Below are 21,077 nucleotides of genomic sequence, written 5' to 3'. Positions count from 1 at the left end.
AACAAGTGGGAAAATTCTGCTATAGGTTTCAGATGCTATCAATGGGACTAATGGAAGATAACAGTTTACTAAGAATATATTCTAAATGTTTTTCCTGGTCGTCAAAAGGGTGTCAAGTCAGATACAGTGGTGAGCAATAGATATCTACTGAAAGGACTAAAGATAACCCAAGATGGTTTTGGTTCTTCATCTGCAATGTTCTGACTCTCTGAAATCATGAGGTTCTAACCAGTCAAACTACAAAATCTCTAGGAACTTCAGTTCACACCCGCCACACACACACACACACACACACACACACACACACACACACACACACACACACACACACCATTTACCATTCTAAGATGAATAGCAGGTGGTTAAATGATTCCTATAGGAAATACAACCTCTGGGTCACTATTTCATGGTTAAGGCCACAAATTTACAGTCGAATCACAAACCTTCATCCCCTTTAGGGTGGCAAAGGTTCCCCAACACATTTCAGGAGAAAACTGGTTCTAACTATTCAAAATTTAAAGAGATGTGACTTAGTAATGCCAGTCCCATTTGTTAATTTGATAAAGAACATTTCTCTTTGTCAGCCACACTGAGGCCTGTTATTCCATAAGAAGAGCTGGGGTTGGGGGATATGGAAAAGGTGAATATGGCTCACTGCTCACATGTTTGGCAAACATCCACCTTGATCAATGATGTGCAACCAAAAAGTACCACTTGCTGGAAACAAGTCCATGATCTACCAGAGCTGCATTCCCATGGCTGAAAACAATCCCTACACAAGATGGGCACCAGCCTGCAGACTGTATAGCCATGCTCACAGAAGTTCTGTAAGAACTCAGTCATTTCTGGGCTCCTCCAAAGCATTTGACAGGGACAAGAGGTGGGTGGAATCTCTGAGAGCTGGACCCCACAAGTCTTCACTTTACCAGTACAGCGGTTTCCTCTTCCTACATGTTCCCCTCCAAGCTGACCTTGAACTTAAAAGCATCCCATTAAAGGACAGTATCTACTAAGATGCTGCTGCCATTGTCCCACTCTTTCTCCCCCGCTCTTCTAGTTATGGAACAAAGCCAGGACTTTGCACATGACAAACAAATACTCTACATTTGAACTACATCCCCATCCCAAAATTGTTTTCTACCAAACAGAACACTTACTCCAAGAGATGTCAGCAGGCTTAGATACATCAACCCAAAGCAATTCCACTGCCAGATAAACTGTAAAACATATAGTTAACAATAAACAGGCCTCCCTTTAACACATTTGCTATGCATCTTGAGACAGAGAGGATACAGGAGAAGGCACCTGCAGAACTTGCTTGACCATGCCATTTTTTTTAACTGGGACATGAGGAGGGGACATTCCACTGAATGAATGGACTAGGCTCTGGGTAAACTACTTGGCTATCTCTGCCCATCTGTCAGCATCTAACCCACGGTAAGTTCCACACAGAGAGTGATACTTTGATTCTATGCCATCAACATGAAGAGCCCGCTGCGCCCTATCCCCCCCATCCTGCACATTCAGCAAATGTTCTGGGTTGGCCTGAGTATAAAAGAAGTATTAAATGGTTCCTCTCAATCTAGAACATCAGGAAATATAGTCATCCCTTGGCTACTGCAAGCAATTGGTCCAGGACAACACCACACTCCATGGATTAAAAAAAAATTCTGCAGACACTCAAGACTGTTATATACAATGATGCAATTCTTGCATACATGCAACACAGGCCTATCCTCCTGTATACTTTAAATCATCTCTCGATTACTTATAACACTAATACAAGGGAAATGCTATGTAAATGGTCATTATGCTGCATTGTGCGAGGAAATAAGAACAAGGAGAAGAATCTGTTCACATACGGCAGCAATATGATTGTTTTTAGTATTTTCAATGCACAGTTAGTTGAATCCACAGATGTGGAACCCGTGGATACAGAGAGCAGGTTATACATGATTTCAATTGTCATCACTGCCCCTGCCGGGCAACAGCTTCTTTGTCATCGTGGAAAAGAACGAATGGAGTTCCTGATTGCACAAGACACGCTTTCAAGCAGGGGTGGAGCACAGAACTCTCGGGCAGACTGCTCTGCAGACCCCATCACTGTGCTGGTGAGTTGCTCACATCAGTCAGCAGTTAAAAGCAAGTGCATCTAGGGAAGGAAGAAGGGTCAGCCTCTAATGCAGAAGAGAGAGGTCACAAACACAGTGTGATCATTCGGTCTTTGCACAGACTGGCCTGAGAGGGGCCTCAAAGTGCAAGAGTTACCAGAAATAAATAAATAAGTAAACTACAGAGAGGACAGGGCTGGCTAAAAGCAACAACTTAAAGAAACATTTTATGCAGAACTATCCTTTATTGCAACACACCTCAAAGCTTACAACAAACAGGACTCAAAAGCAGGAGGGAGGACAGGTCATTTGCTCCTGCCCCCTCATCCCAGCAGCTGTACCATCAGCTCACACAAGCAGAAGTGCCTGGTATGCCCCCATACTATGCTCGAAGGCTCTCCTGGGGCTAACACAGCTCAACCAACATCTGGGAAACATCTTAATACCCGCCCAGTATCTTTCTCTTCTTTTTGTTACTATGACCAACTCAACAATTTTACCAGTATTAGCTCATTATAAGCTATAAAATAATTTCATTGACAAGAACCAAAACACGGTAGTCATAGCTCTAGGAATGCCAGCACTCATTCCTAACACGGTTTCAGTTGGGACTGTGGGCTGGGTAGTGTGCTGTGTGATTGGCTAAGGCTGCCACAACTCTATGAATCTGAGGAGGTTTTTATTAGAGAACTCCTTCCTGTCTCGCTGTTTAGACACTGAAGAGCTGCGGTCAGGAGGCCCAGTTGATGCATTTGTGTGGGGGACCGAATATCTGGTCCCAGGTTCTGGCCATCATAAACATCAGTGGCGCCAGGAAACTCAGGACCACTATTGTATTGTTAATGTCAGCAGGGATACTTTTGTTTACCATGGCCTCAGGATAATATGCCTCCTTATTTGCATATCTATGCACCTAAGCATCTGTATAGGCCTGCACCTGGGCAGGGAGATGAGAGGTATGAGAGTAACTATTGAGGACAGAAGGTTAGGAGCAAAGCGGTTGAGTGGCAAGAGGAGAACAAAGAGAGAAATGGTTACCTCATAGTATTAGCAGGATGGTTAAGAGACACCAGAAAAGATGGCTAATAAAAAAATGACTCTAGTTCCACAACATGGAACCGAGAATTCTCTAAAGATGACAAGATACCTGTGTTTGGTCTTTATCGCCATTGGGTTGCTTGAAGCTTCCAGTTCCACACACCCCCACTCAGGTAGAGCCTCATGGACTGAGGCTGAGACATGCTGGGTCACGACACATTTGCCCAGATCTGTTCTATCCTACCCTGTGTGGAGTATCTGTACACTGTGTGAAGATACATTTCTGTTTGGCTTAATAAAGAGCTGAATGGCCAATAGCTAGGCAGGAGGTATAGGCGGGACTTCCGGGAAGAGAGAGAGGAAGAAGGAGATGAATGGAGGTGTGCAAAAGATGCCATGGAGACATGGAGTGAGTCAGACACACAGAATGGGAGAGAGGTAAAGGCCATGTGGTAGAATGTCGATTCATTCAAAAAGGTTAAGTTAGTTGTAAGAGCTAGTAGGACAAGCCTAAGCTAAGACTGAGCTTTCATAATTAATAAGTCTCCGTATTATTATTTGGGAGTTGGCAGGTGGGACACAGAAAGACTTGCTACATATGGCACCTGTCGTGTCCACCCTTGACCAGCAAGAACGACACAACACCAAGGAATCTTCTTCTCACAGTTTATTCGGGAACCTTGATTTACAGGAAGTGGCCCCGAACCCAGGAAGGCGGGGCTTAATATATCCAGCAACTACCAATCATCTACGCCCAGGTGGCGAGCTAGGATAGGTTGTCACCAAGCAGATTTAGAAGGATACATGGCCTCTCTCCTAATAAGGAGTTGTTTATCACTGAAAGCAATCGCCGTTGGGCTGGCGGAAGGCAGAAACCGGCGCCATCTTTTAGGCACGGTACTCTGCAGCTCCCAACAGGCACCCAAGGTGAGGCACCAGATATTGTGGTTTCTTTTAATATTTTATTATTCAATAAAACTCAGGAGTCAAATATTAGGGAATAAACCTGACTGACTCATGGAGTCAAGGAGAAATGATCACTTAACCCTCTTTCCAGCTCCAGCCATTCTTCATCCAGATTCCCCCTCAATGTGACCCAGTGACAACTCATACCAACCCTGTTGTCCTTAAGCTCTTACTGCCTTTCTTCCTTCAGAGCAAAGGCCAGTTTCCTGTAAAAGTTCTATTATCAGACACAGTAGGAGGAGCTGCAGAGGTTCAGCCCCTGGTCTGGCCATCTCTCAATAAAGTGATGACACGCCAGCATCTGAGGAAGCTAGGCTGAGATCTTGTCACACCAGCAAATGAGATCAGGCATAAGGGCCAGACAGGCTAGAGGGTAAATCCAGGTATCCCCTTCTTTGGCCAGAACAGTACTATTTATACTTCTTCTGGGCACTAGAATTCCATATTAAATTTCAGTTGAACAAGGACTTGCTCAACTTTATATTAAATGTTTTTCAAACCCCCCATTCTAGAACAATCTCTTCATTTTGTAATTGGTAGTATTGAAACATAAAGTGATATCTCTAAAATATCCCTTTTCTGTAAATGACCAACCTGAGATTGATTTTGCTGTATCCAAAGCCTACTTTTCCTATACCACCACTGGTTATCAAGCAAACAGAACGTACAGGGATCATTTATGACTCTAAGAATATGTCCTCATGCCTGAGAAGTTCTACTGTCTTGGAAGGACAAAGGGAAGGGTAGGGCATGGAGATGGCTCAGCAGATGCTGAGTCTACAGACAGAATTCTGAGGACCTGGAAACTTTATAGTCACCTGAACTCAGGACTTGGTTATAAAAGTTCAGCTGCAATTATTCAGTTAATAGAAAACATGGTCTACAGAAATGACTCAATCAGTAAAGTGTTCACAGTGCAAGTGAGGACCTGAGTTCAATCCCCAGCCCCCACATAAAGAGCCAGACATAGCAACAGGCACTGTGATCCCAGCCCTGGTGCTGTAAACAGGAAGGGCCTGTGGCTCACTGGCCATCCAGGCCAGCCAAATTGGCAAGCTCTAGATTCAGTGAGAGACCATGTCTCAAAAAATGGAAGATGACAATCAACTGGAGAAGCTCTCAGCATGAACCTCCAGTTTCCACATACTCACACAAACCTGCACATGCATACGGACTTGAAAACATGCACAGACCATGTAGACATTCATATACACACATAGGACAGTGTTTATTTCTTGATGGAATTCAGGGCTATACCACAGTGGAGCATGCTGCCTATGTTACAGTCTCTGAGAAATCCCACGGCAAGAAACTCATTTAGCTGAGCTCATTTAACTTAACCTAGTGTCTCAAACTTACTGCATTTGGTAACTTTTGGTATGCATAACATCTATTTACGCAACTGCAGACTGGACTTTGGGGATTTCTGCACTCTTGTTGGTGTTACTTTCAAGAAGCAAGTCTGAGATGAGGAAATGCACTTCCTGCCCTCTGCAATGCGGCCATGCCACATGGGCTGGTTCAATAGAAAACGTAGCATCCACTGCCACCAGGTACCTCTAAGCCCAGTGTAAAAAGAAACAGCCAACTAGTTCTACTTTGCTTACTTTCTCTCCTTTTGACCTCTGGGTTAAACCCAAGGGTCAGTTTTCTCACCCTCTGGTTCTGGGCTCTTCACTGGCCCAGGGGAAGCGAGTTGGGCTCTTTCAAGACTTTCATGGGTTATGCCAGATGGGAAGCACTTGTCTGCAGCAATGAGCAGAAGAGACTTGTAATAGCTGAAGTTTCAGTGACCTCATCTCCCAATGTTCCTCTCCTCCCACTTCATAATGAAAGACTTTTCCTGGTAAGAACTGGGGAATTGATTGTGTTAGGCTGGGTTCAGTACATTGACTGTGAAGACAAGATCCTCTTAGCTGGTGATGTGTTTTGTGCTGGAGTGACAAAACATCCTAAAATCCAATTTGCTGTTGCGAATCCTGGTTCATGGAGAAGGCACCGTGGAGCGGAGTGGATATTCCAGCTTACAGCCCCGGGCTCCTAGGATGCTTCAGAACACACAGGCACCTGTTGGTTTAAATCTGAGCCCTTTCTGCCTCCCCTACGCTTACTCCCCACCCACCAAGGGGGATGTGATAAAATTCTAAGTATGCCCCTTCTAACCTCCCCAACATTAGCAGAACTTTCCATCACTGAACAGTGTAGAAGAAAAGCAAATTGCATTGTGCATGGAATAAAAGTTTCTCTTTAGAAAGTGAGAGGGAAAACCCTAACCACTAGAGCCTCTCTCATGCTGTGCCTGAGAGTATGCAGACCAGAGGGAGTGAGTCTGGAGAATCCAGGCCTTGAAGTGGGACAACACACACCCTAATGCCCAGCTTCCTGGGGCCTTCCTTGTCTATCTTTTCATTTCATAATGTGATTCCCAGGGCTCCACTCAACCTGTGCCCACTCCACAGTCTTTTCTTCTTCTAGTCTAAATCCCAAATTCCATCACAGCTGCAGGCTTACCCTCCCCTGTGTAGGCTGTGGGCACCAACCTCCACCTAGTATGACATGACATTGTCCCTGCCTCTGGATCCTAAAACTCAGACCCTGAGAGCTAGTGAATGAATGAAAGAACAACTACAGAGCACCACCTGTGAGCAGTACTATGGTATGAATCTTTGCCCGACAGTGAACTGGCCATCTGTTGCTTAGCAACCTGGGCCTGGGGCATCTTTAACTGTCATCTCAGCCTAAGTTCTCAAAATGGTAAGCCACAATACCCCATCTTACAGGCTACTTTGAGCATTCAATGAGAGTATCATTTCCACAATACCAGCAATTTGGAATACTCACTACAAAGAACAAGACCCTTAGAGCTTCCCAAGATCCAAAGCAAAGGTAGAGACTTCATTCATGTCTTCTGTGTTTTTCCCAGAGAAAAACAGAAATTTCCAAATAAAGTAACAGTTAACTTCAGAGCTGAGTGATCTGCTCAAAAGACCCATGCAACTTTCCAATCCACCATCAGCCAAGGATGAGACTCTATCCTCTTAATTAATGGGGAAATTTGAGGCTCAACAAATAGAAATGTTTGCTTGGGGTCAGAGATAATGCAAAGAAGAAAGCAGGACCTCCCACCACACTCTTCTACTCACTTAGCAAGGGGGTAGCAGCATGCTGAGTACCTATACCCTCACATGGCAAGCAGCTTGAAGACAAGAAGCCAGGTCAGACTACTTAGCACTGAGACTTGGTTCCACCACCTGGTGGCTATGTGACTTTGGACAAAGTCTGTAGCCTCCCTCATCTCAGTGCCTTTGGGAGGATGTAGGGACAGCTGTAGCCATTGCCTCTTTGGGTGCTTATGAAGAATAAAGGAAGCAACCCCATCTAGAACGTTCACAATGCGAGATCAAAGGAAGTGCTCCATAAACACAGGCACCACTATCATCATTAATTAGTACTATTTTCCATCCCGGTGTTTTCCTAAGGGCTAAAGCCAATACTAATGTCCTCACAGCTGCTTCCCTGGGGAGGCCGAAACCACGGGATCATAGGACAGGGTTCCTCACGCAGGACTTTTAGAAGCTAATCTGCTTCACAGCCAGTAGAGAAGCAGCCTCCTTCTTCTGGAACAAGGGCCCCAGTGGGAAATCGGGACCCCTGCCTGCCTTCCCTTTTAAGATCCACCTCCTTCCACTCAAGGCAGAACCTGCTCCTGTCTCCTTGCTGGCTCCACCTTCCTGTCATAACTAGAATATCTGCAGCCTGGGAAGCAAGGACAGGAGGGAGACCTGGAGTAAGTCAGGACAGTCAGAGGGGATCAGGTGGGCCTTAGGGGAGGGAACAGTAAGGACTAGCTTTTAAAGTGGCAGTGTCTGCAGGCCTCTGTGTGGACCAAGCATTGCTCAATGGAGCCTCCAGGGCAATTACCCTAATCATGTGCATCTCCCAAACAGCCCTTTGATTTATTAGCACAACGTCTTTTTTTTTAATGCCACTTTTAAATATAAATAACACTTAATCATCCAGCTGTCATTAAATTCATGTTGTATTGATTTCGTGGAGTGCCGCAAATTTGAGGGTGAACGGGTTGGTGGATGCAAGCACAAGTGAGGGGGAGGGGCGGGGCTTTGAAGGAGGAGGAAACGGGGTGTGGAGGGAAAGAAACCGAACCCTGCACAACAGCCCAGGGCCTGAACAGGTTTCCAGTCAGGGAGCACTGGACACAAATAAGAGGCCAGGTGAGAGTGACACACATGTCACAGCGTAATCAAAGCCAAAATAGCATCACGATAGGTTCACAGTATTGCCGCCGCCCCGTCACAGCCAGCTGGAGAGCCACTCCAACAGGTCTCCAATGTGCATTGTCTGCACGGTGCCTTCTTTGGTGAGACTGGGCTGGAGCCGCTAAGAAATGCCCCCTAGCTGGCTGGGAGGAGAGATACTCGCTATAATCTCTTTCTATGAAAGCCTGGCAATACCTAGGAGCTCAGAGCAGTTACTAACCCCTCCCCCTGAGCTCTCTCCCCAAGGTAGGAATGTTAGCACCCGAAAAAGCCCCCACTTAATTCCCAGCAGCCCTCCTTGTGATTAAAGGGATCTGTAGGCCAAGTGTAGGCAGATTCTGCTATGCCGATTTCCCTGACTGCAGGGAGCAGAGCTGAAGCAGGAGAATAGAGACAGGGAAGGAGACCGGAGCAAATTGGCTGCCTAGGAGAAAAATTCCTCCCTGAAACATTTTCAGGGACTCTGTGTGTGTGTGTGTGTGTGTGTGTGTGTGTGTGTGTGTGTGTGTGTGTGTGTGTGTGTGTGTATTTGTAGGATTTAGTGAAAGAGCAGGGCAGATCATGAGTGAACCATGCCTGCTGTTCACAGGAATGTTTCCAGAACAACTTCTAGCCTCAGTAAGGCTGACCAGAGAGAACCATTTGTGTCTGGGCCTTTTCTAGTGCATGCAACCGAGTGCCTTCCAGTGTGGACCAGAGAACTTAAAAGCCCAGGGAAGAACAGTATTGTGGTATACTCCAGGGCTGGGCAAAAGAGCCAGGAACGATCTCTCTCTCTCTCTCTCTCTCTCTCTCTCTCTCTCTCTCTCACACACACACACACACACACACACACACAAACACACACACACACAGTGTTAATTACTGTCTATCTTTTCCTAGAAACCAATGGTAAGTGCAGAAAGTATGGGGATTCTCTTGAGCTCCAGTGCTTATAGCCAGCATGACAGTTGACTTTGCATTAAAATGACAGATCCTGAGGCTGCAAATATATGAGAAAGGGAAGAGGAGAACAGAAGGGAGACAGGGAAAGGATTGTTGACAGGTGAGATCTGCACCCCAGCTTCCCACCCTCACAGGTGCTGTGAGGGAATGCCTTTCTGGGAGATACTCATTGTCACTGTGCTTGGCTCCTTGTTATAAACCATGTGCCACAGCCGTTTGCATGCGTATTGGAGTCCTCCTGATCCACACTCTCCAAGTGTGTTCAGGCTGTAATGTACCAATGTATTTCCACAGCCCAGGTGTCAGAAGTAGACACCCCTGTCACTTGCGCTTGGACAAGCTGACTGCATTTGGTATGGCTCTGAGAACGGGAGTGTACAGCTGGATGTGTACACACCCACCATTCTTAAAAAGAATGTTTCTTCCAGATCTGGGTTCTCATTGTTTCCCTTTCTTCCAGCTACCTTTTCCAGTCAATCAAAGGACAGCTCACAACATACACTTCAGGGATACAGCTTCCTTCATGGGGCATGTGCTCTCCCCCACATCTCCCAAGTCTAGCCAGAGACCTTGGTGGGGTCAGAAAAAAGTTTGAAAAATAGGAAAGGTGAGGGTACAAAGAAAACCCCATCTTCAGGATTTATAAGGCAGTCAAAATCCTGTGTCTGTACTTAGGCCTCCTTGTTCAAGAGTGTTTGCTCCTTGTCCCTCACCTTCTGGAAGATTCCCAACATATTTCTCCCTTTGGTAGGTTTGTAGGACATTCTGAACACATGATCTTATAAAGAGGGAAGAAGCATATCCCATTTTTTAAATCAGGATGCCCCCCCCAAAAAACTCACAAAGGGACAGCTATAGAAACATAGAAACTTTCTACATGTGTATTCAAGCCTAAAATAACGATTTATGTGAACCTTCTATTCTTCTCCCTGCAATAATTGAGGCCCCAGAGAAGTCTCTCTTAGACTCTAATAGGGGAGCCAGGAAAAGGCCCTTTGGAACGCCAACCACCCCCCATCCATTCTAGGAAAAGTTTCAAAATGAGCAGGCTCTGGAACTGGGGCGGGGACGGGAGCTCTGGGGAAGTACAGCCTGAACCATTGGCTTCTGGAAAGCAATTCTGCACGCAGAGGATCTGGACGGGGGGTGGGAGGGAGACTAGTAGACTCAATACCTTAGAGGGTGGGTATGACAATGTGTTCATAGCCCTTTCTCCCTGGAAGTCTAAATCCATCTCTATTCTCCCTCCTAGTTTGTGTTCCCAAACACATACCCCAAAGACATGTGACAGGTGTTAGCTAAAGCACAAGGGGAAATTGCCTGGCGTGCACAGAGAAGGATAAGGAAGTGAGGGGCAGGCCACAAAGCTGTGTCCCCCAAGCCCTGTCTGCTTGCTGTCTACCAGTGACTGGCAACGTGAATAAGGTTTGATCCTCCTTAAAGGACCGCAGCATCCTCCCTAGACAAGGATGCCTCCTCTAGCTTTGATGCTAAAGCCCCTCCCTGCCTGAAATCCCGGCACATTCCGGGGAAGCAGTGCCACACTTCGGAAAGGCGTGTGTGCTGCCTTTACTAGGGAAACGCACAGAGTCTGTTCCATATGCGCCGCCCTACAGAACTGCAGCCCCGGTTGCTTATGTGGCCTCCTCCCAGGTGCCTGATCACCGCAATCTCCAAATCTCTGCCCTTTAAACATTTGTCTTTCTCCTATTTAAAAAAAAAAAAAAATCCCCGAGTGTCCAAAAGCCAAGGGCGCAATTGCACTGGGCGGGTCTCCTAAGACCTCCCATGACTTCTCCTGTTTTGTAAAAACCAGTTAGGAAATGAAAGGAGCTAGAAACAGCAAAATCACTCCCTCATCCTACCAGACTGGGTAAGAGAGTCGGTCATTTACCGAATCCCACCCTGAAAGTCCTGGTGAGGAGAAGTCTAGGTCCGGTGAAGAGAGGAACATGGGAAATCCCTGCTCCCGGCTGCGCTGCACCTACGCGGGTGTCCAGGTGGGACGTGGGCAGGTGCGTGAGCTCAGTGTATGCGTGGATGCATGTGTGTGTGTGTGTGCGCGCGCGCGTGTTTGTGTGTGTGTCTGTCTGTCTGTATGTGCGTGTGTGTGTGTGTGTGTGTGTGTGTGTGTGTGTGTGTGTGTGTGTGTGTGTGTGTAGCAGACTGTCTCGGAGCAGGCGAGGACTCCGGGACCGGACCCCACACCTCTCCGCCCGCTCTGCCCCGCTGGCCCTGCGCCCGGCCGGTGGCTCCTTACCTGGAAGAGCCGCGTTTCCCTCCTTCAGCCCCAGCGCCGCATTGACACTGCAGATGGTGCCTGTACCGCTGCCTCTCGCCCTCCTCTGAACGTGTGCGTGTGCGCGCGTGCGGCTGCCTCCTTCAGCCCCAGCCCCGAACGCAAATACTCCACCGAGGCACTGGGAAGCCACGAGCAGCAGAGGAAAACGGAGGGGGCCAAATCAGAGCCTGCCGGGCTTGACAGCTCCTCTTGCAGCGTCCAAGGTGGGCGTAGTGTCCAACAAAAAGGTCAGAAAATGTGGATCGATTCCAAGCACCCCTTTCCTCCACCCAGCCCCGGAGCCCAAGCAGCGACAGTGGTGGCTCTCGGGGGCTGCGGCGGCGACGCGGGGTTGCCCCCCTTCGTCCCCACCCCCGCGGGCTGAATGTCCTTGATGCCAAGCGGGCACGGCGGCGTCACTCTGCGCCGCCCATGCTAGCCGGGTCGGGCCGCTGCCCGGGCACGGCGGCGAGTGCGTTGGGGACCCGCCGGGGAGCACTCTCCGAGCCTCTGCGCGCCTCCCTGGGCAGTGGCGGCCACCCCCTGGCAGCCCAGGGCTGGCCGCGCCGCTGTTGCCCCTACCCCTGCCCGGGGACTAGCCGGGCAGTGCCCAGGGGCCGGGGCTGGGGGCCGCGGGAGCCGCCGGCTGCTCCCCGGGGAGGCGCGGAGCTGCGGTGGTAGCAGCGACGGCGGCGGCTGGCGCTGCGGCGGCCAAGAGCGCGGCCGTGGTCCAAGCCGAGCCTCCTGGGCGCACCCCCGGCCCCCCGGGCGGGCTGCTCGCAAAGTTTGCAGGGGCAGGGAGCGGGGCCACCGCTGGCTCGGCCGCCGCCGGAGCTCCCGGGCTGCCTGCTGCCGCCGCGGCTCGCTGCTGCTGTGCATTGAAGCCCGGCCAAGCGCTGCAAAAACTCCAGCTGCCTGGCGCTCTCTGGGTCCTCCTCTCCTCCCTCCCGCCCTCCCTGCTTCCCTTCCTCCCTCCCTCTCCTCGCCTCCTCCCCCTCCCCGCCGCCCGCGGCCCGCCGCCCTGCCGCCGCCGCCGCTCCCTCTCTAGCTCGTTCGCTGGCTAGGAGCTCGCGGCTGACATCTAGACCAAGGTAGAATGGCCGGCAGAGGGGGCAGGGGGCGCTTCCCTGCACTGCTGCAGGCTCGCCCGCTCTCCCCAGCGTGGACACTTTCAGACACCCCCTGGGTCTTTCGAGCCACCCTGGTGGTGGCGACATAGGGCAGAGTGGCGCATATACCGTGACATCAAGTGCACCCGGACCTAGGCACACTTCCAAGCAGGCATGTGGGTTCAGGCTGTCAGAGGCACTTTTGGGTATTCCTTACAGACATCAGCCAAAGGATACAACCATTCCCAACCTAGAATCCCGGTCCAGCCCTGTCCCCCACCGACCAAGGTAACCCTACAGAGGCTAGAGAATGCCCAAGCCCAAGGCTGCTAGACACAGGAAAGAAATGAATGGGCAATGCCCCAGAGCTTGCTGGGTAAACTGATATGTCCTGAGACTGACCTTGCTTCTCTGTCTCTAAAGCTCTAGGTCCTGGGCCATATCCCAAACATATAATAGACAATGCCAACATCAGAGTAGTTTGAGACGCCCGGAGGAAGAAATCCTGAGGTTGCTTAAGTTGAGACAGCATCTGGTGGAGAGAAAATAGTTGAGGACAGGAAGTAGGTAGCACTATGTAGAATATCTCTGCATAGACCATTCCCCACCCATGTGCCTATCCATTAAAAACTAACAAGGCAGGATGCCCACCTATTTGTCTACCCAACCTTGTATGCCTACTTCTACCATAGTTCCAGAGAAATGGCACTGTCAGCCATGACCACTAAGAGTAGCCATTCATCAAAGAAAGCCCTCTCAAGTTGACTATGGTTTGCAGCTCCCAGCCTGCTCACCCATGCCATTTCTTCATCTTAACTTTCCCCAAGCCCAGCAGCTTCCTGCAAATATGTTCTCCTCCCATCCAAACCTCTCAGAATAATAAGCATATTAGGAGATGATTGACAGCAGTATAAATGTGTACACCTTCCTATAGGGGTTATATTTTCACAGAAATCAAAGTTATAAACTGGGTTGACTTTGAAATGAGCTGTGAGATGACACATTACACAAGCCCCCAAGGCATGTAGCACACGTGGGTCAGACTGGGCCTACCCACACAGGACCTGGTTGAAACTGCTCTCACCAGAAGGAGGTAATGAATCAAGCCAAAGAGAAAGCCAGACATTGCTCTAGTTAAAGGGTGTTCCAGGAGACAGCATGGAGCCCTGTTAGGCTCTGGTTGTCCGCTGAGCATGGCATGGCCCAGAAAACAGCCAGGGTTATCTTATTAGCTGCCGTTAATACATTCATCTGGCTCCTCTCATCTCAGAAACTCTGGATCCCCGACTCGAGATAAAGCACACAATATCAAGTTAGTTTCCGAAGCCCAGAGAAACATAACAATAATTCCATGCTGCTGCTGCTACTTTGACATCCTTCCAGAACCTAGGAAGCCCTGGGGCCAAATGTCTGTCTTACATGAGACTGCAGAGATATCTGGCATGCAAAATCCAAGGAAGTTGTCCCCACAGGTCTACATAAGGTTTGCCTCACCTGGACCCAAACCCACTAGCAAGACCCTGCTCTGAAACTGACACACGGTACTATCACAGCAGGCTCACCCTAGAAGTGGCAGCCTAGAAAGTCCCATAGCAAACTTTAACAGGCTACTTAAATAATATGCTTCACTCAGGGTGTACAAGAGATCTTTTCAAACCCAACTGTCACTTGGCTCTAGAGGACTTCTATAAAAATGCTGAAAGGGAGAGGAAGTGAAAACTAACCCCTTTGCAGCCAATCATTAAGCATCCCAGCAAGTGTTTTTAATATTGCTTGGCTGTCTTTTCTGTTCCTTTGAGGGGTGTGTGTGTGTGTGTGTGTGTGTGTGTAAATTCCAGGTCCATGTCCTGATGGGTGGTGGACAGGAAGTCAAAGACTTTTTGTTTTGTTTTGTTTTGTTTTTGTTTTTTCCAGAGGTAGCAAACAAAGTGTTTATTATCCTTTATCTCCTGCCTAGTGTGTGGTATCATTTCTTTTCATTCATAGGAATGAACACCGTATGGTGCCTGAAGAGTAATGACAGACTCAATGACAGGGAAGGAGTGTATGGAAAGCTAGGCTGACAAAGGGCAGGTGCAGCCCCTGCCCGTCCTCCTGTTCTTAATGGGACCTTCCCTCACACTGCCATTTCCTTCCCTGGCTTCCATTGAATCCCACAGGAGGAAGGCAGGCTGGAAACAGTTACAGCTTCACAGCATTGTAAGGGATGGCAGAAAGGGTCAAGATCGCCACAGCAAGAGACCTAATGGCCTATTGAATGTCCCCTCAGGTCTAGAGCGGGGGTGGGGTGGGGGGAGGCAAGGAAGAGTGTCCTGCTCATCGACTCTGGTACTGACCATCACTAGCATGTCACACAAGTCACGTGCCCCCAGTGCCAGTCCCTTCCTCACCTGCCACCTTTATGCCTTCTGCTTACAGCCAGCAACATTCAAACGAAATGCAACCCCTGCTAGCATGATTTGAAGCTCTAACACAATGCCCTTGGACGGAATCTGGACTCCCTGGCATAGGAAAGTATCCTTGTCTCCAGTGGTACAATGCAGGGGGCAGGCCCTTTGCTGACCTGACTCTTCCCAGAGAATCAACAGCCTGGAAAAGGCAGCACCGTGCAGTGGTTCATACCACCCTTTTCTACTTGCTACAAGCCCTGTAGCTCTCCCTCCCGCTAGCTCTATGTAGCTATACAACCCCCACAAGCTGGTGAGGGGTGAAGACAGACACACTCTGGGCAGTCTAGCTGTTTCCTGATGGCAATGGGTCTGTGAGTGAGTCACTTACTGCATCCCTGGCCTGGTGGCGGAGCTGGGGAGGTCAGCGTCTGGCCCCATGGCCACAAGAGGGAGAAGTTAAATGGCATATTGCTTTATAGAGTCCTATTTTCTAAAGAAGCTATTTTTGGGAGACTTTTTGGCTGTGGTTCTTTGCCAGATCTGGAGAGAAGCATACTGGCTCATCTCCGGTGGCTGAATAAAAGGGCCAGGTCTAAGGGGAAAGAGAAGACTCCTAACTTCCCCTTCATTTAATTACCACCATTTTTTCCCAGCTTAGAAACAGAGATAAAGCCAGGTTTGTTTATTAAACAAATGGCCAGAGTCTGGTGGTGCTACAGAGACATCTTCCTCCCATGAGCGGTCCCATAGCTGGGTCCTGCACTGTGCTCGGGATAAAAAAAAACCTCTGGCCTAAGGCTGCTTGAAAACCTACATTGTGGCGCCACCTGCAGGAGAGTGAAATTATCAACTTTATCCCAAATCTTAGCCAAGAATGGGAAGTGCTAGCTTCCCAGAACTAACCGGGTCAGGGCAGGGTTGCAGACAGAAAGAAGGGGTCCCTGCTATCAGGATGTGTGGCCAGGTGCCCACCATATACTCCAGCAGCCTTCCATGTGGGTATTCCTTGGAAACTGCTATTTCAAAGATCAACATCTGCTTTACATATTCCCAGTCCATTCAAACTTATTTTCCTCACATTACTAAAGGGTAAGTAAGTCTAGAACACATGGGCCTATCTTCCAGGTGCTGAGCCATAGGACAGAGAAATAGTTTTCTTTGGAAAGGATGGAGAAGAGCATCCTTGTCACCATAATTGTGACGGTCTTAGGATCCAAACCGTCCCTGCTTCGCTATCCCATGGGTGTAAATGACAATGCAGATATTAACATCTGAACTTCAATCATTTCTATTCATCTAAGGCATGAGACTCTACCCTCTGACCTGTGGTGACTGTACTTAGGAATTGATCACGTTTATTCTCCACAGGTCTCCTCAGTCATTTGGTGGGAAAGCACCTTGGCATTAACAGCCATGTGGTGGCCTCCTAAGGGCACCTCTGCCTGCCTATACTGCTGCTAATCACCAGTGTTACGGCTTTGCTGTGGATTGTTGAACCCCACAGGAAGGGTACAGAGACATAGAGAATGCCCTCATCTAGCCACACACATGCACAGACCCTGGGAATCTTGGTCCCCCCATCCTAGAAGCAGCTCCTATGTCCCCAAACCACGGTCTGCTCCCTAGCCTCCTTTATCCACTCATTGCTCTTTAGAATTCTTTCTCTTTTAACCAACTGGCAGCCATATCTTTTTTGACAGTAAAGATGAAAAGTTAGAAGAGGCAGTGCTGTGAGAAAAGATGACAGAAGGGTGAGAATGGCCTGAGTCTATTGGCCAGAAACAGCAGAATCCCAGATCTGCCAAGAGTCACAACTCTCTTCAAAAACAAAGTACAAACACCTGATTTCAGCCTTTGGAATCTTCCAGTGAGTGCAAGGCACTCTAGAGCAGGGATGAGACGGTGTTTTATGGGGAGAATTTGGAAGCGATTTGCCATGCAACAATAAGTGGCCAATGCAGTGAGGTAATGGAGAACAAATCATTCATTGGGCCCCTTAACCTTTCACTCTCATTATCTGAGCCCAGTTTGGCTTTCGGACAAGAAAGAAATGGGGACCATGTTACACATATGATATCCTGATATGGGGAAGGACTGACACACCCTGCCAGGATCTCCCTGCAGGAATCTGGGGTTAAGCTTCTCAACACATCTCTCTGTGTTAAATGAAAATGACAAAACCCAACCAAGGGTCTGGGAAGCAAAACATAGAGAACGTTCAAGTCCAGCATTGACTTGAAGTGGGCTGTCATCAGTTCCAGACTGTCAGCAATCAGAGGCGTCCAGGAGCGATGCAGAAGGCCTGCTAGGTCCTATTCATTTTAATGAGCTGTCTGGCTCCAGCCCCTGACCGAGAGCCTTCTGGAAACCAGCTTGAGTGGGACCCTAGTGTGAGATCTGCAGAACACCACTCCCCTTGGGGCCTCTCCCTTAAAGCTTTGCCTGCAGATTATCTTGATCCTCACCATGCCACAAGGAAAAGGGGCAGTCAATGGCCAGTTCTTATGGCTAGAAGGCACAGTAAAGAGCAGAGAATGAAAGACTAGTAGTTTAATTTTCCTTCCCACTGTTTTCCACAAGAACGTCCCTATATTTTCTCTGCCCAGTCCTGGAAAGCTTGGGAAGCAAAGGTCTTCAGTAGGGCCAAGGCATGCACAAGGGTAGTGCACACATTGGCAGTCAAAGTACTTAGGAGGCTGAGGCAGGAGGATGGTGAATTCAAGGTCACACTGGGCAACATAGCCAGTTCTAAGTGAGCTGGCATTGACCAGAAAGACCCCTTTTCAGCTCCTCACTCCCAATACATACCAAAAACCAAAGGCTGGGGAGAGGGGAAAAAGAAAAAAAGAAGCAGAGAGAGAGAAAAGGAGAGAAGGGAAGAAATGCCTATTCTGGGTCAGAGTAGAGAGAAAGCCATGACGACAGCTTCAGAAAGGGTACCCATCAATTCTCAGACTGTGGCAACCCTTTCCCCATCACTATCTCCCTCCAAGACTCTGAGGCAGGTCCCATTCTTTGCCTCTGTTCTCCCGAGGCCCATTTCCTTTCCTTGCTCTTGGAGGAGTCCCTCCTAAAGCTCTCCTGCTGACAGACTTGCAAATGTCATACATCCCTTGAAATTCAGAGGGAGAGGTCTCCAAGGCACAATGGTGTGGTAACATATGAGAACAGGGGAGAGCCAATCATGTCTATCTCTCCCCATGTCTACATTCAGTGATGCCATGCTGGCAGCTGGAAATCAGATGCTGTGGAAATATTTACACCATGACAATTAGCACGAATTATGAATAGGGACTGACTTAGTAAACATCTGCTGGCATAGCATTAAAGAGGACCAAAGACAAGCTTGGATATGGAGTATTGGTCCAGATTAGTCTACCTTACCTACCAGGCATTCAGGTGACTGGTAACAGATTCCCTCTGTGTTACTTCATCTTCTGTAGCTATAATATAGTAGCCAAAGTTAAGTAACTTTATAAAGATAAAAGGTCCATTTAAGTTCTGTAGGTTCGAGAGCCCGGTGCCAGCACTGGCTCAGCTCTGAGGAGGATCCACTGGTGGATAACGTCACAATTATCAGAGCACATGAAAGAGGGAGAGGTCACATCACCAATGGAAAGTCAAAGAGACTGGGAATAGCCACATTTGTTCCCTTTTAACAACTCTCTGGCAGGAACTAAAATTCAGGTGCCCCAGAAGAACAACCACAATGCTTCCTAAGGGCAAAGGTTCCAGTGACCTGAAGACTTGCCACAAGACTCCACTTCTTATCAGTTTGTCCTCATAGTACTTTCCCACTGGGGACCAAATCTCCAACACCCATTCGAATGGAATCCAGCCATAACACCATCAAAGGTACCAACCCAACTCAGAGTCATGGTAGCCACAGTAAGGGTTCTATTCTGCCCAGACATCTCTTTTAAAGAAAACATTAACATATGCTCTTTCTATTAGCTATTTTTCTAAGGCTTATATTAAAGGGGATGTATTCATGCCATATCAAGTGGACTATGGTTTCTTTTTCTCCAATCAACAAACCAAGGCAAAGGATATCAACATTACCTGGCTCAGGTTACACAGGAAGCTCCATGTGTAAATCTGTTAATGGTCGCTGTATTGGTCCCTCTTCTACTGCTATGATAAAACACCATGGCCAAGTTGACTTACAGAAGTTTATTTGGGCTTATGGCTCCAGAGGGAAGCCAAGCATCAGGCAGGCATGGAGCAGCAATCTCAGCACTCACATCTTGAGCCACAGGCAGGAAGCAGAGAACAAACTTTGAATGGTTTGTAGTTTTGAGACCTTAAAGCCTACCCCAGGGACATACTTCTTTCAGCAAGGCCATATCTCCTAAACCTACCCAACAGTACCACCAATTGATGACCAAGTCCTCAAACATCTGAGCCTATGGGGAACATTCTCATTCCCAGTGCCACGGGTACCTCTCATTTACTCCCTCTACTCAAACTTACAATTAATACCCAGGGTATGGCATTGTTTCTGTTTTTTTTCCTGTAAGTACTTCTATTAAAATTATGGTATACCATGAAATAGAATACTGTACAGATACTTAATGAGATGAAGTTAATACATGTGTTTCTGTTCTACAGGAAAAAAATGGCTCCATAAATATATTTGCATATTTTCACATATACAGGAAGTGTGTTCCTGTCTCTATAGGTTGCATGCACATAGAACACCCTGAAATAATGCACTAAGGAGCTTAAGAGAAAACAGGGAGACATGGATACATACTTCATTGTTTTATTACATATCCTTTGTTCTTTATAGCATTTTACCATGTGCAAAACTGCATTCTCCATTTTTAAACAGTTTTATTTTAAAATGAGCAAAAAAAAATACTGCTGCTAAAAACATCTTTATCACACCGCCAGCCCTTTGTGCTCTCACTTCTCGAGCCCAGCCAACCACTCCTCCACCCCATCTGCATCGTGTTCAGGCCTGCCTTTTGTTCTACCTTCCTACTCTCTCTCCAAGCTGCTCCTCTTCATTGGAGGTCACTCAGCAGGCTGTCTGCCCCAGCAAAGAAGTCCTCATCTGGTCACCTAAAAATCAGCCAGCAATCAATTTGGCCTGAGGATTTCTTCTTGACAGTAGATGGATCAGGAGAATTGCATGGATACATCAGAATGGCATTTTCCCACACTAAGCAAGTCATCTTAGGTTGATAGGAAGGAAATAATTCTTCTGTAACAGGGTTGGTAAACTCAAAAAAAAGTAACATTCAGACATGGTATGGGTATAAAATATGATGAAGTTAAAGAAAAAAATAGCTCCTAATGGGAGAAAGCTTTGCATTGTTTCAAATGGAAGAGGAGATGGAAAACAAAAGACAGTTAAATATTACTCTATTGCTGCAAAAGGAAGAACAATGTAAATTCTGAAAAATCCATGAACATAAACATGGTCCAGATGGACCAATTCCTTAGTCAAAGGTTGGTACTTGGTAGATCAGGACAAGACTTGGTTCATCGCTAGAGATAAGCCTGGGATTGCTGTATTCATCATTTGGCTACTGTAATAAAAAGCATATACTAGGTGGCTTAAAAAAAACCAAATGTTTATTTCCTAATATTCTGAGGCTAAAAGTCTAAGATGAGTATCAGAATGAGTGGATTCATGGTGAGGACAGTACTCCTGACCATGTCCTCACATGGCTTTTCTTTGGTTCCCGGAGAGAGGAGAAATAGGGAAGAAGAAGGAGAGGATGACCTTAAGTATCTGTTTATATAAGGACATTAATCCCACCATAAGTGGGTTCTTTATCCCACAAAACCATATTCTAAACCCTATCACCTACAAAGACTCCAAGTACCATCAGTGTTGAGGGCTTCAGGCTGCACTATCTGAATTAAGGAGCATCATTAACACCTGCCCTAAAGCGGTCACAGAAACAAACTCTGTTGATTTGGCTCATACCATGATTAATAAGCCTAGA

General features: G+C 47.7%; 1 protein-coding gene across 7 annotated transcripts in view; it reads right to left on the bottom strand.

Moving 5' to 3' along the window:
- Plxna4 (plexin A4) overlaps nucleotides 1-21,077 on the bottom strand; it is a 568,362-nt gene that overhangs the window by 440,815 nt on the left and 106,470 nt on the right. The window contains exon 1 of one of the 7 annotated variants that reach the window (XM_027391409.2): nucleotides 11,598-11,727. The exons of the other annotated variants lie outside the window; for them this stretch is intronic. The gene's annotated coding sequence lies outside the window, so the exon portion shown is untranslated. Of the gene's footprint in view, nucleotides 1-11,597; nucleotides 11,728-21,077 lie in introns of those variants that run through there. 7 annotated transcript variants of the gene reach the window in all.

The sequence above is a fragment of the Cricetulus griseus genome, assembly GCF_003668045.3.
Source record: "Cricetulus griseus strain 17A/GY chromosome 1 unlocalized genomic scaffold, alternate assembly CriGri-PICRH-1.0 chr1_0, whole genome shotgun sequence".
In the NCBI taxonomy this organism is placed as follows: domain Eukaryota; kingdom Metazoa; phylum Chordata; class Mammalia; order Rodentia; family Cricetidae; genus Cricetulus; species Cricetulus griseus.
Note: the sequence above shows the minus strand (reverse complement) of the source record. Positions and strands in the feature narration are given on the sequence as shown.